The sequence below is a fragment of the Chinchilla lanigera genome, unplaced genomic scaffold, assembly GCF_000276665.1.
Source record: "Chinchilla lanigera isolate Chin_1 unplaced genomic scaffold, ChiLan1.0 scaffold00080, whole genome shotgun sequence".
Taxonomy (NCBI): Eukaryota; Metazoa; Chordata; class Mammalia; order Rodentia; family Chinchillidae; genus Chinchilla; species Chinchilla lanigera.
Genome location: NW_004955481.1, coordinates 9,057,041 through 9,071,951, shown reverse-complemented (window position 1 = coordinate 9,071,951; position 14,911 = coordinate 9,057,041). Strand labels below are relative to the sequence as shown.

Here is a 14,911-nt window from a genome sequence, read left to right as displayed (position 1 = left end):
AATTTCTAGCAGTTTAAAAAAGAAGTTCAAGTTTTGAGATAGTAACAAATCTACTTTCATAGCGTATAACACTAGTAGATAAAGAGCTGGAAAAACTGAGAAAATAGAGACTTAACTGTTGAGTAGAAGACATTTTTGATAGGTAGACAACCAAGACCTTTCTCCATCACTAATGTAAAATTAATCCATATTTAACGTACTTCCTCTTTGGCATTTCTTCTGTTTTGTTTCTTCAGTGTGGAAAAGAATAAATTTACTTTGAGGCTTCTAAAGCTTTATTAAAGTTAGGCAGCAAGAAGAACAGGCAAAGATTCTTCTACCTACAATTACCCAGAAAGTGAAAGAGTATATCAGTTGCCTTTGTCCTGAGGTACTGTCCAAGGAGAGAGGCCATGGCGTCATCTGGCCTCTGATGTTTTATTCTTTAGGCCTCCATTTCCTCTTCAGTGGGCCCCTGACCTTCATATATGCTGTTATAAGGTCGCTTCCTCTCATCAGTTTGCATGATCTCCTTGACTTGAAGAAGACGAGCTTCTTCGGCATTCAATGCTTTCTTCAATTTTTCATGTTTCTTTTCTTCATCATTGCTCTCTGAGCTGCTGTTTCAGTGCTTCTTCTTTTTCTTTTTCTTCTTCTTTTTCTCCTCTTTTAGTTTTTCTTGGTGCATCTCCATGAGGGTTTGAGATTTTTTTGTAGATTCTTCTCCAGTTATACCATCTGTAATACAGTCCTGTGAGTTAACAATCTCCTTCCCAGCTTCCCCTGTACAATAGGAATACTTGAGAAATAAGTGGCAGCATCTTTATCCCCATCTACCTTCTTTACAGTAGGATCCCCAGATACGTGTGTGATTGTTGATCTTCACAACTTCCTCATACGTGGAGCAGGCAATAGCCTGCTCCTGTCCTTTAATGACTGTGCCATGTCTTGAGCACGCCACGTAGTCTTCAGTCGGGGCTAAGAGCAGTTCAGCTGGAAGCACATCCAAGTGTTCTTGGCCACCATAATTTTCCAGGATGGTCTCTTTCAGCTGCTCCTAGAAATCTTTTTTGACTTTGAAGAACTTATATAGCAGCTCTAATTTTGTAGGCTCTGCCTACAGATGCATCTCATATCCTCTGTTATAGACTTCCCAAGCAAACAACTGTGTCTGAGCCATTGAAATAGTATCGCCTGTGTATCTAACAAAGTTATCTCCAGGGTAGCTCACTTCATCTGGATTCTTCCCTGCATTGGCATATGGATTCTCTCTCATTGCTCTAGTTTTTGGATAATAATAGGCAGAATTTGGATCCAGATTTCTCAAATATGTTGCAATATCTTCTCGAATCCTGAGATTCTGGACAGTGATTCATTGCTTGGAGTTGAAATTCTATCCAGGCATGTCAATGTCATCTGCATACTTATCTTCATGCTCATCTTTGCTATTATGATCTTTTTACATCTGAGAGTTTGGTTCCTCTTCTCCCCACTAGTATTTTGGAGAATTAGCTTGTTCTACTAATTTTCCTGAAGCTAATTCTTGGAGTTTCTGGACTTTCAATGTTCATTTTGCCAGATCAACTTTGGCATATTCTTCCACAGTTTTCATGTGTTCTGGATTATAGTCATTCCACCGCTTTCTTCCCATCATAGTCAAACATGAACTGAGGCTGGACATATTCATCTGGAGCTATATTAGTACCTGTAAGTTTGGCTCCAGCTAGCCTAGGTCTCTCAAAGCAGTCTTTCTTCTTGTGTGTCACGGCCCCACAATTTTCACATGCTTCGCTGTGGTACTTATGGAATTCTCTTTTACACCTCTCTTGTACCACTCTCTGGATGAGCTGAATTGCTTTTGTTTTTCTGGCTGTGGTCTCTGATGCTTTCAGGTAAGTGTTTTTGGTGGATTGATATACCATGGCACTGAAGAAATATACTGAGGAATATGAGGATTGCTGTCTTTTCCTTCTTCATCAACTTCTGCAGGAGCACTGCCCAATTTTCACTGTTCTTCTAACTCCTTCTCTAACTCTAGTCCTCTCTAGTCATCTTCTTTGGTTCCTCCAAATTCATTTCTCTGGACCCTGACAGGGGTGCAGCATTTGCTGTACCCACAAGCTGCTGCCGACATGATGACGGGGCTTCCTCTTGTTCAGCCGACTCCACTCCAAAACCATCCGACTTAAATGTAGTCAAGCTGTGAATATCTACAATATTATAATACTTCAAAACACAAAAGTGCACCCATTTTCATCTAAACAATACATGGACTAAGGAAGAAGCTACAAGGGAAGTAAAATATATTTTAAAATAAATTATAACAATAATGGGTAATATTAAAATTGTGAGCCCCTCTAAATTCAAAGACCCAATCCAAAAATGGGCAGCTGAGATGAACACACATTTCTCAGACAAGGAGATACAAACGGCAAATAAATATATGAGAAAATGTTCAACATCATTAGTCATTCGAGAAATGCAAATTAAAACAACACTAAGATTCCACCTTACCCCAGTAAGAATGGCTAGCATTAAGAAATCAACCAATAACAAATGCTGGCAAGGCTGTGGAGAAATAGGAACCCTTCTCCACTGCTGGTGGGAATGCAGACTGGTGAAACCACTGTGGAAATCAGTTTGGAGATTCCTCCGAAAACTAGGTTTAGAGGTCCCATTCAACCCAGCTATCCCCCTGCTGGGTATTTTCCCAGAAGATCTAAAAACATCATATCACAGTGATATATGTGCACCTATGTTCATAGCAGCACAATTTGTAATTGCTAAAATGTGGAAGCAACCCAAATGTCCATCCACTGAGAATTGGATAAGAAAATTATGGTACTTTTATATAATGGAATATTACTCAGCTGTAAAGAAAGATAAACTCGAGGCCTTTATATTTAAATGGTCACAACTAGAGACCATACTCATAAGTGAAATAAATCAAACATACATGTGCAAGCACCACATTGTGTCACTAGTGTAAAACTTGAAAGAGTTAATTTAAACTCGGAGGTATGATAGACACTGTGAAATGATAGGAAACCACCGAAGAGTAAAGGGCTTCTGGGATGTGGGAAAAGAGAAGGGAAAGAAGGAGAAAATTTGTATGTATGTATATACAGGATAGATAACATGGTTGTTCTTCTATCTGCTGTTTCTATACTGAAAGAAACTGTCAATGAGTCTTTGGTTGACCAGTATTGCATGTCTATATCTGTTTTCATGAGAAGCCACTTTGAAGATATCAATATGTAATACAACCACCATTGTTAATTCCCTACCACTTTGTTTGTAACTCTGTATTGTCTGTATTGTGCTTGTGATATGTTGTAAAATGTTGTATGTCTGTTAATGTTTCCCTCCTTTTATCCTTAAAATAAAAAAAAAAAAAAACTGAAAAAAAAAATTAAAATTGTGAGATACAGCAAAAGCTGTGTTTAAAAGATTCATATACTTAACTGCATATATCAAAAAGAAAGATTAAAATTAATAATATAAATATTAATCTCAAGAATAGGGTAGAAGATTAAACTCAAAAAGTGGAAAGAAAAAAGTACAAGAAAATAATAAGGACAAAGAAAAAATTAATAATTAAAAGTAAACCTGTAATGAAGAAAAATGTCAAAGCCACAAGTTTGTTCTTTGAAAGATTAATAAAATATTAATCCTTTTTATTAATGAATCATTAATCTTTTAATTCTTATAACTAAAGAATAAAAAGAAAGAAGTCACAATTTACCAAAATTGAGATGAGAAAAGAGATACTAGAGCAGACTACAGATATTATACAATTAAAAGATATTAATATCACTATATTTGCATATTTTATGAAGTGGATAAATTTTGAGAAAAATACAACTTATTAAACTAACCCAAACTGAATAAAACTTTGAATATTCTATTATTTGAGGTCTATTAATTAATTGAATCTGCAAATTAAAACTTCCTTTTGCAAAGAACTCCAAGAATGCTTTATTTCTAGACATTGAAGAAAGGAAAAACATAAAAGTATTTTAAGTGAATAAAATAAGGAACGCATATCAACTGATTTTATAGCATCAATATAATGTTAACACCAAACCCTGGAGGGATTTCCAAGAAAGAAAATTAAAGTCAAACATCTTGTGTAATCCCAGATGTAACAGTGCTCAGTTACACATTAGCAAATGGAACTGAGAGATAGCCTAAAGAATCCACTGTAACTGGGTTGGTTTGATTTTTTAAAAATGTTTGCTTTATAAATTTGAAAACCAAGGAATGTATTTCACCACAATTGCAGACTGAAGTGGAAAAACACATGATTATCTGAATTAATAATTTGTTAAATTTCAAAAGTCTTTATGTTCAAAAATTTTTTAAAAATCTTGGTCAAATTAGCAAGTAAAGGAAATTTCCTTGAACTGATAAAGAGTATCTATAAAATACCAGCATCATGCCTAACTCTTGACACAACACATAATGTTGCCTTTCAAAAGCTCTCCTCACCACTGTGCTGGAGAGCCTACCGGGGCAGTGCAGGACTCTGAGATAAAGTTACAGTGACTCTAAAGGAAGAAATAAAGTTGTCATTTTTTACATGAAACATTTATTATTTTTAATGAAAAAAATCTGAGTCTACAGGTAAGCTATTACAATTAATAACTTTAGCATCCTTGCTCACTAATAATGCAAAAGGTGGTTTTATTTTGACTTTTTATGAGCAACTAAATTAAGAAATGATATTTGTTTAGTGACATGGTTTCCCACAGCTTGTAAAATCCTCAAATACCCAAGAACAAATCTGACAAAGTTTGTGCAACACATAGAAAACTACGAAGCATTACTGAGACAAATTAATGAAGGAGGCTTGCATACATAAGGAGAGGGATAGCACCACGGACACAAATTAGAAGTATTCATATTTTAAAGTTGTTAATTCTTCCTCAAATCCGGTGATGTCTCAGTTAAAATCAAAGCATGTATTTCATGGACATTGAAAAGCTTGTTCTCAACTTTAGAAAGAGAAATAAAAAGCCTCAAAAAGTCAAGTGCACCTTAAAGAGCACATAGCTGTAGCACTTACACTGTCAGATATTAACAGTTTTCAGAAAGCCATGGTCATTAAAAAAATATGTCATTGCTTTTAGAAGAGACAAAGAGTCCAAAGGAACAGGTTAGAGAGTAAAACTGTCATGAACATATACGCATTAGATTTATAACAAAGTTTGCACTCCATAGTAGTTAGAAAAAAGTGGCCCTCTGACTAACTGACACTGGATCAATGAGATATTTAGAGGGAAAAATAGAATCCTGATCCATACCTTTCTTTTTTTTTTTTTTTGGTTTTTCTCCGGTACTGGGAACCGAACTCACGACCTTGCGCTTGCCAGGCAGGCGCTTTGCCGCTGAGCTAAATCCCCAGCCCCGATCCATACCTTTCAACATACACAAAAGTCAGTTGTAGGTGGCTTGTAGTCCTAAATGCAAACAAAAAAAATAATGTTTCCAGAAGATGTCATAAAAGGATATGTTTACACTCCTGTGTTAGAAAAAGTTTTCTTAAACAAAAACAAAAGGACTATCTATAAAAGCACATGATGATAAACTGAATACATTATCAACCCATTTTCATCAAAAAGTATTTTTAAAGAAATGAAAAGGCAACTCACAGACTATGAGGAAAAAATTTCAATCTATATATCTCACAAAAGATTCCTGCTTGGAACGTAGAAAATACTTCTAATACATAATAAAAAGGCAGACAATTGAAATAAAAGTGGACAAAAGTAAAGATCAGAACCTCATAAAATAGGATATTCTGCACACATTTGACTAGAGGCTTACCCTCATTAGTCATGAATGAAATACAAGGTTAAAACCTATCTCTATCCATCCATCCATATATCCTTCTACTTACATCCTAACTATTCAACCATAGACAGAGTTTATTGAATCATTTGACATAAGGTTGTAGACTGGATGCCTAACTACAACTCAATGCTTCAGTATATATTCCTGAAAACAAGGACATTTTCCTACAGAACAGTAATAAAACACCAGAATCAGGAAACAGGCATTCATCTGGTACTGCCATTTGATCTAAACCTCCAGTTCAAATTTTGCTCATTATCTCACAAGACCTTCTGGATCCAGGTTCCACTCCAAAGTCATGTGTTACATTTAACTGTCATGTCTCTTTAATCTTCATCAATATGCACATTTCCTCAGTCTCTCCTTGTCTTTTATGACCTCACCAGAAAGGCTAGTTACTCAGTAGAATTTCCCTTGGCTTGATATGCTGGATTTTTTCTCATGATTAACTCTAAGTCATGTTTTCCTAGCAGGCAATAACTTAAATAATTCTGTGTTCTTCTAAGTGTATCCTATCAAGAGGAATGTAGGTCATTTTGTCTCATTACTTATGATGTTGACTTTTATTACTTGGTCAAAATGCTATCTTCAGTTCTTTTATTAACTATGTACATTAATCAGTAAGTATGTACTTATTAGTGAATTGTCATTAGTTCTATATGAGGAGGTAGTTTGAGGCTATCTCAGCAGTTGGTTCTTAACCAAATTTTTATCTGTCTATTTTAGCAGCCAGAGATGAGTCTTGCTGGAATCAAGTTTTACTCTGATGGCTGCCAAGTGGTGAGCTGCTAACTCACCATTCCCTCTGTATTTATTGCTTAGCATTCTACTCTAATTAGAAGTCTCCTTTCTCTGATTTACCCAATGGGTGAAAGAAATTATTTTGTATTTCAAATTTTTTACGTTGATTTTGGCAATCAAATTGTCCCATACTGGCCCTTGCAAATGTTTTCCAATTGATTTTTGTGTGTTTGCTGTCAATTTCCTTCGTCCTTTGAGTCTTGTACATCAAGGTTCACCTTTGTTTTTAAACACAACAGCATATTTCAGTTCTGGAGTCAACCATTTATTCAAGGAACTCTTTTTTTCTTTAGTGAAGAGTGGTATTTATCAACTGGGCACCCGATGTACACATTGCTACTCATGTGTCACCATTTGTAGATTTTTCTCAGTGAATATAACTAATATGCATATGTGTGTATATTTCATTTCCTCTCTCTCTGTCCTTTTCTCTAATTCTAGCCCAGTGCTGGCTGTCTATCTGTCTGTCTGTCTGTCTATCTATCTATGTTATATCATCTGTTATGGTTTAGATCTAAAATAGCCCTGAAAATTCTCATATCTGGAGGAAAGGCCTGGTCAGAAGGGGTGAGTCACAGGGGGCATGACTTGAAAGGATATACTCTTGTTCCTGGGCTCTCTCTTTTCTCTCTGCTTTTTGTTCACCACTGGGTGAAAAGTTTTCCTCCACTATGCTTTTGTGCCACGCCATTTTTGCTTTGGAGCCAGCTGACTATGAACTGAACCCTCTGAAACTGTGAGCTAAAATAAACCTCTCCTTCTTCAAACTGGGGGTGTTAGGTACTTTGTCCCAGGGATGGGAAAGTGACTACCTACTTACCTACGTATATCTTTAAAACCATGAATTCACACTGATACGTCTAATTCCAGGCCAATACCATAAGTATTTTCTAGCTTTCCAACTTTCCATATTTTTTCTATGGAATCTTCACCAACAAGAGTAATGTGGCTTCCATTATTCTCACACTTTTACTTATTTATTCAACTGATCTGTGCATCATGATTATCCTAGTTTAGTTCCATCCCTGTTAGTTCCAACCCTGGGTATGTTTGCCCACTTGGACACTGCCGTGGGTCCAAAAAACTCAGATGAGTCCCTGGCCCTGGCCCTGGCCCTGACCCTGGTGAACTTCCTAGTTGAGATCCAGCATTTGCCCAAGGAGAAGGAGAATAAACATTGTCTAAAACAGTGAATCAAAAAATCAGAAACTGAGGTAGGACCTACGTGCAGCTACTTCATTTGGGCAGGGACCTCAGGCATCAGGATGGAAGAATGGCAGAGTGAGATGGTAACAGAGAAGCCAGTACAAGTTATATTACCAAGGTTGAGACTGACTATCCTTGGATAATATAGAAGCTTATAGAATGACTCTTAGAATCAGTCAGTGAAAGGAAGGTGGCAGAGGCATTTAAATATCTATCTCCATTGGCCTTGTGGAAGGCTGCTGTTCAGAAGTCCACTTCTCCACACTCCTGAGCTCCTGGCAAGTGTACAGGCTGAGCCAGCTCCTGACCTCATATGGTTCTGTGAGAAGCCTGTGGGCAGACAGCAAGAAATGAGACCAGATGCTGAGGGATTGAAGTGAGTCATTGCCTACAGCAAACTGTCTGCCTGAGCAGAGGGTAAAGTGGAGGTGAACCCAAAAGGGATTGTTTCAGCTCCAAGTGACCTTTTCGGTTGTTTGATTCCAGTTAATAAGGAGTGAGCTCGAGTTTACAGATACGCAGCAGTGTATGTAAGGATGAGGGTTTTTAAACACTAATATTTAAGTAAGGGCACACAACACATTAATCAAAGTAACATATTAATCAAATCCTATTATGCTTAATGTTTTTGCACAAAAGCCATTGCTTTTTGATATTTATTGACACAATCCCAGAATGAACTAGGTAAAGTTTGGGTTCCATCTTTTGCTATGACCTAGTGTTAGCTTAAGATGAATCTTCGTGCCTTTGGAATTTGTGACTTGTGGTCTGGTCCAGGATCTCACAATCTCTTGGTCCATATCTCTATCCCAGCCTGGCCTTGAAACTATAGAAAAAAGAGACTAGAATTAGATGGAGCAAAATTAGATACAATTTTGTACACTCTGCCTCCTGTCTGGCTGATGCTTGACTGTTCTCTTTACCCCCAGAGCTTTGAGTGGGTTGCCTTATACTTTAGTGGAAAGTTTGTTTGCAGACAAGTTAAATCTCACTTAGAGGTGTTTTCCTAATATGTTGAGCCTCTGGCTGGCTCTGTGGCTTTAGTTCCATGAACCTAACCTCTCTACACTGCCAGCAGATGTGGTTGTTTCCAAGAGCTATAACTCTAGAAGTGAGGGGACTGGTGAGGTTGTCAGCCAGGTCCCCTCACTTTCTTCCTATAATCCCCACTTTTGGGTGGGATACCTTAATGCCAGAGGGGAAAGTAATTTTTCCTTAGTGAAGCAAAATTAGGTCCATTTTGGGACCGGAATCCAAGTTTTCTGCTTTCTTATGCTCACAAGTGTCCTGAAATTGTGGCATCTTTCCACAGGATCATTAACAACAGGGCCCTGTGAAGGTGGGCATGGGAAGAAAACAATAAACCTCTTTCTTAGTTAAGGGTCTGAACTATGGCCTTAGCATGGTGAGTCACATGTCTGAAAGGGGAACCAGCTAAGCTTATGAATCACAGAGGAATTTGGACCTAAAGAAGCTGCCAAAAAGTGAGGTCTCATTCCATTAAATGGATGCTCACTGACCCTGAGGATTGAGGCTGGAGATATAGTGGCGGAGATCGCCTTAGTCCTTGTGAGCTTCAGCAACAAAATACTTTATCCTGGATACATTATAAATAGCAGAAATTTATTACTCACAGTTGTTGGGGCTAAGAAGTCTAAGATCAAGGTGCCAGAAGATTTGGTGTCTGGTGAGTCCCTGTTCCTCATAGATTGCCCCTGCTATGTAATCTCACATGGTGAAAAGGCACAACAAACTCCCTCAAACTTCTTTTATAAAATCTTACTCATGAGGGGAGATATCTAAAGACTTCATCACCTGTGAATGTTCCCACCTTCTAATATGACTACAGCGAGTGTTATGGTTCATGTATGACCTATGCCCCTACGATTTGGGTGATAGAACCTTGGTCCCCAGCGTAGTGATGGTAAGGTAACAGAAAGTTTAAGAAGTGGGATCTTGTAGAAGGCAATTAGGTCATGCGGGCCCCACCTTTATGAGTGCATTAATTCTGGTCTCTAGGAAAGGGGTTGGTATTAGGTTAAGTTCTTGTGACAGTGGGTTGTATAAAACAAGGCCACTCTTCTGCTTGGCACAGATGTTTTATTTTCTCATTCTCTGCTGTATTGTGGCATGGGCGGAGGGGTCCATGTTGTCTTGATTTTCTAGCCGCTAGATTTATGGGACAAATAAATCTCTTTTCTTTACATAGTACCCATACCCAGCTATTTTGTAAATAGCAGTGTGATGGACTAAGATGACAGAGATTAGGTTTCAATATGAATTTTGGAGGAGCAGATATTTAGATCACAGTGGAGATACATGAATTCTGAGTGTCAGAGCTGCCAGTCTTATAAGTAGTTGCTTTCTGAGATTTTAAGACATGGACATCTGTCCTGGGTCCATTGTTTCCCTACAGGCTTTAACACGCCATCACTTTGTCTGGCCCATTCTCCCTCATTCCACCTCCACTATCACCTGATCTCTCCAGCACCGTAGCAGTAGCCCCTCACACGCGCTCCCTCAATCCCTCCATCCTATGCTCAGACCCTAGGCTGTTCTTCCTGCTGTTGCTTCTGAATGTGTCACTCCTCTCCTCTGCTATTTCTGAAGTTTTAGCAAGTCCCAATGGCCCATTGATTCCCCAGTATGAAATTTAAGACCCCTTAAAATCAGGCTCCAGCCTTTTTTTTCTAAACCTCCAAAACTTTAAAAGCTCTGTCTGTTCAGAGTTCAGCTAGTAGGAAGGAGTTCAGCTAGTAGGAGGCTCACTGGCCTCTTTTCCCTTCTGTACCAGCTGAGGAGAGCTCTACCCATTTGCAGTGGGCCACACACACCATCCTTGCAGATTAGCTGTGTTGAAGTCTCACAGTCAGTAAAAGCCCTACATAAATGTGGGATACAGACACCTACTTTCCTCATTGGTCTTGTTTCACTTTGAATATTACTCTGGTTTTGAGAATTAATTAGGTGGAGAAAACTAGGGGTTATGGAAAAACATTTTGTAGACTGTTGCAAAAGATCAAGAGAGAGATTTTGGATAGATAGCTGTGGTGAGAAAAGAAATGGACTTAGAAATCCTAATGTATAAAGGCAGGTGGTGTCAGGGCTGGAATGGTCTGGTCTGGCCCTACTAAATTCTCCCTGAATCTCAGTTGAGTCCAACCCAGCCCAAAGACACTTCTGCAGGATCTCAAACTGCTTGCTGTGCCACACATCCCAAACTACTACCCACAGCTGTTATGTTCTCTCTCCAAGCTAAATTGTACCACATGCAAAATAAGAGTAAGTAATTTAAAGTTACATATATATATTTTCTCTGAGAATTCCTTATGTAATGACATTAATTTGAACATAACAGTACAAACAAACACACATTCTGGATCACACATTCTGTACAAACACAGAAAACTTTGTATATCCATGGGTAGATCTCATAATCTCACTGGAATGTGGGAGCGATAAAACTGATAATTTTCCAAAAATTCAGTGGAGTTCGTTGAAAAAAAATGCACACCACTAGGATTTTGTATTTTATATTCATATTTTTGGCAGACAAAGTAAAAACACCAATAATTTAAATATAATCAAAACTATTTAAGAAATGTTGTGTTTTAAATTATTTAAAAAGTTCCTCTTTTTGGACAATATGAGACACTAGGGGAAAATAGATAAGGTTTTCTCAGGCTCTGACTATCTCTCAGTCCAGGTGTGAAAGTGCAAGTCTTCGAAGTTTGGGGCTTCTGATCCAGGTGCTTGATGAGATCCTCAACCCACTTCTCCTTGGGGTTAGCACAGACTTCTTTTTTCAGTTTGGTCCTGAGAGGGCATGTTTAGGTGGAGCACCTCGAGCATTCTGCTCAAGAGCGTAATCCACTGGCCCTAAGACCCTATCAGCCCTTGGAAAAGAGAATGGGGAAAGGTAGAAGGAAGAGGCCTCAGGAGGGAGTCCTGGTCATGCTATCCCAACTGAAGCCCTGCAGGTGCCTTCATGGCTAAAAGAGCTGGGAGAATCTCACCAAGTTACTAGAAGAGGAGCCTGGATGGCTATGGACTCCTTCTCATGGGCGCAACTTCTCTATGAGGTGAAGGGGCCCTTTGGATTAGACACTAAGCTTGTTTGACTCAGTTGCTCATAAATCCTGACTTCTCTCCCTTGTTACTAACACAGAGCACTTAACTAGGGGTGCCAGGAATGATCCACTCCCATCACAGCTTCCTGGGGGCAGTGGATGCTGGCAACTCTTGTTAGCTCTTCAGCTTCTGTATGGAGATCCTTTTTTTAAGCATAGAAAAGCAGCACTTGACTGGAATGGAGACTGAATCTGAAAACAATTGTATAAAAAGTGAGACAGCAGTCACTGTAGTGCTCACTCATAAGGCAGGGGAAAGCCTGGAGAAGTCCTTGAAGTCACTTCTCTCATGTTCAGTGCCTTCATCCAGATCCCAGCAGTGAAATGTTACTGCTGATTCAGTTTCATTTGCTGACAATAGTAATGGGCTGGTTATTGTTGACTGCAGATGAAGAAATCTTATCTACTAATCTAGGGAACATAAGTTCTGAGGCCTTGCTTCCCGGTACTTGTCCCCATCGCTTTTGGGCCAACTTGTGTCCTACATTGAGAATCCTCTGGGTTCTTACTGTACTGTAAGCTATACCAGACCATGACATGAAATCCGAAACCTGAAGCAATAGCTCCTTCATTTCTTCTACTGTCTGAAATGTCCTTCCCATTCATTAGGAGAAATGGTCCTTCTTTCTGTGCCATTTACTCAGATAATGTGGAGCTTGTTGATGTAGCGGCTGCAGTCAAAGTCTCCTCCCAAAGCTGGTGTCTGGAGGCCTCATGGGTGCTGATTTAAGTGGCTTGGGCATTTAGTTCTGGTTTTGTTTCTGACTAGCTGTGACATAATGGCTCTTCCTAATTCCTCTTTTAACCTCATTTTCTCCATCTTCAAAGAGCAGGCGATGCAGAAAGTCTGGGATGACTCATGATGGGAAGTTAGTAGCTGTGGTAGTTAAAATGTTACCTTGGGGGGAGAAGGCACATTACCTGGTTGAGCAAGCACATGGGTGCTGATGGCAGCAGCTGTGAGCAGCAGGCACAGAAGCACTGCGGAGACCTTCGTGGTGGAGAGTGAGGAGGTGGACTTTGCTGTGATAGCTGGAGGTTTCTGGGTTGGTCTGAGCCTCTCTGCTCTTCTGGTGACTGTGACTGCCATTTATAGGGGGCAGAGAAATTGGGCAGGGTCGTGATCCAGGAAGGATGAAGTAAGACCCTGCATATACTGACTAGGCGTCAGACCCTGGGGTGATTTACAGATAAAGAGAAAGAAGCTGTGCAGTTCCTATCATTTACTCAGACTTTGAGGAACAGAGGTGGAAGGTTATGTGGTTGTGCTCAGTAATGTATAAGAAATGACCACATGGGACTATGAAGTATTGATTTCTTTGAAGCAGAAAATGATCTGCAGGAAAGAGAAAGTGACATTACATTCAGTAAAGAGAGTAAAGACAGCCAAGAGCTTCCCCTGGTGGGATACCAGAAGGCCTGGGCTGGGCCCTCAGGCTTTGCCTGTGCTCCTCATCACACAAGTCTCTGCAACCCTACACCCAGCAGGCTTCCTACAACCCAGGCCAGGCAGCTCCACAGAACCCTGACAGAATGAAGGAATCCAGGAATCTTCTAGTCTTAATGTCCTGGATTCTTATGAAGGCCTAGCACTTGCCGATCATGTAGCGAAGTAGTTCCAAACACTTTAGGAAATATAGTTTCTCTTAAAGTGAAATCATTTAAGAAGTCAAATATTTCATCCAGATTCAGATAGAATGGGCCTGTTTGCAAAAGGCCTCCCTTGGCTCACACACAGTGGAACAAAAAGGAAGGAACCGGGTGGGAAAGCCACTGACCTTGTCTACTCCCTTCCCTTATGTGTCATCATTACAATATTGTGTAAGAGTTTTACAGGCTCAGAACCCCCTGTGTTCCTCCTATTCATCCCTTACCCTCTCCCCCCAAATCTCTGGCTACCACTGGTCTTTTTCCTCTCTATAGGTTTGTTTTTTTCCAAATGCCGTATTTGTAATTATATAGTATTTAGTCTTTCAGCCTGGCTCCTTTCACTAAGTATGCATTTATGGCACCCTGTGTCTATTTATGCTTTCATTGCTTGTTTCTTCTATAAATTAATTAGTATTCTTTTTATTGTGGTCAAATACACATACCATTAAATCTACCCTTTTAGCCAGGAAGTGTGCAGTTCCATGGCACGGGATACATTCATACTGTTGTGTAATCAATCTCCACAACTCTTGTTGTCTGGTAAACAAAACCTCTATATCATTACTCCCAGTGGAGGGAGTAATGACACTGGATTTGGCCTAACCCCCAGCTTCTGCTAACCATCATTTTACTTACCATCTCTATGATTCTGACTTCTATAACTACCTCATATAAATGAAACCATGTGTGGGAAAAGAGAAGGGAAAGAAGGACAAATTTTGTATGTATGTGTATACATGACAGTTAACATGGTTGTTCTTCTGTCTTCTATTTCTATGCTGAAAGAAACTGTCAATGAGTCTTTGGCTGACCAGTATTGCATGTCTATATCTGTTTTCATGAGAAACCACTTTGAAGATATCAGTATGTAATACAACATCCATTGTTAATTCCCTACCACTTTGTTTGTAACTCTGTATTGTCTGTACTGTGCTTGTGATATGTTGTAAAATGTTGTATGTCTGTTAATGTTTCCCTCCTTTTATCTTTAAAATAAAAAAAAAAATGAAACCCTGAAGTTTTTTACCTTTCTTGACTGGTTTATTTCCTTAGCACAGTGAATGCCTTCAAAGGTCATCCATTTTGTACCATATATCAGAATTTTTTTACGTTTTAAGGCTAATGAATATTTCATGGTATGAATACACTGTATTTGGCTTTTCCATCCATTTGATGATGGACACTTGGATAGCACTAACATTTTAATTGTTGTTGATAATGCAGTGAATATGTTTGAATAAATATATCTTTAATAGCTGTTTTAAATTCCTTGGGATATATACCTAGAA

At 39.0% G+C, this 14,911-nt stretch overlaps 1 pseudogene; it reads right to left on the bottom strand.

Moving 5' to 3' along the window:
* Window positions 1-316: 316 nt before the first annotated feature.
* LOC102012649 lies at window positions 317-13,062 on the bottom strand (annotated as a pseudogene).
* Window positions 13,063-14,911: the final 1,849 nt, after the last annotated feature.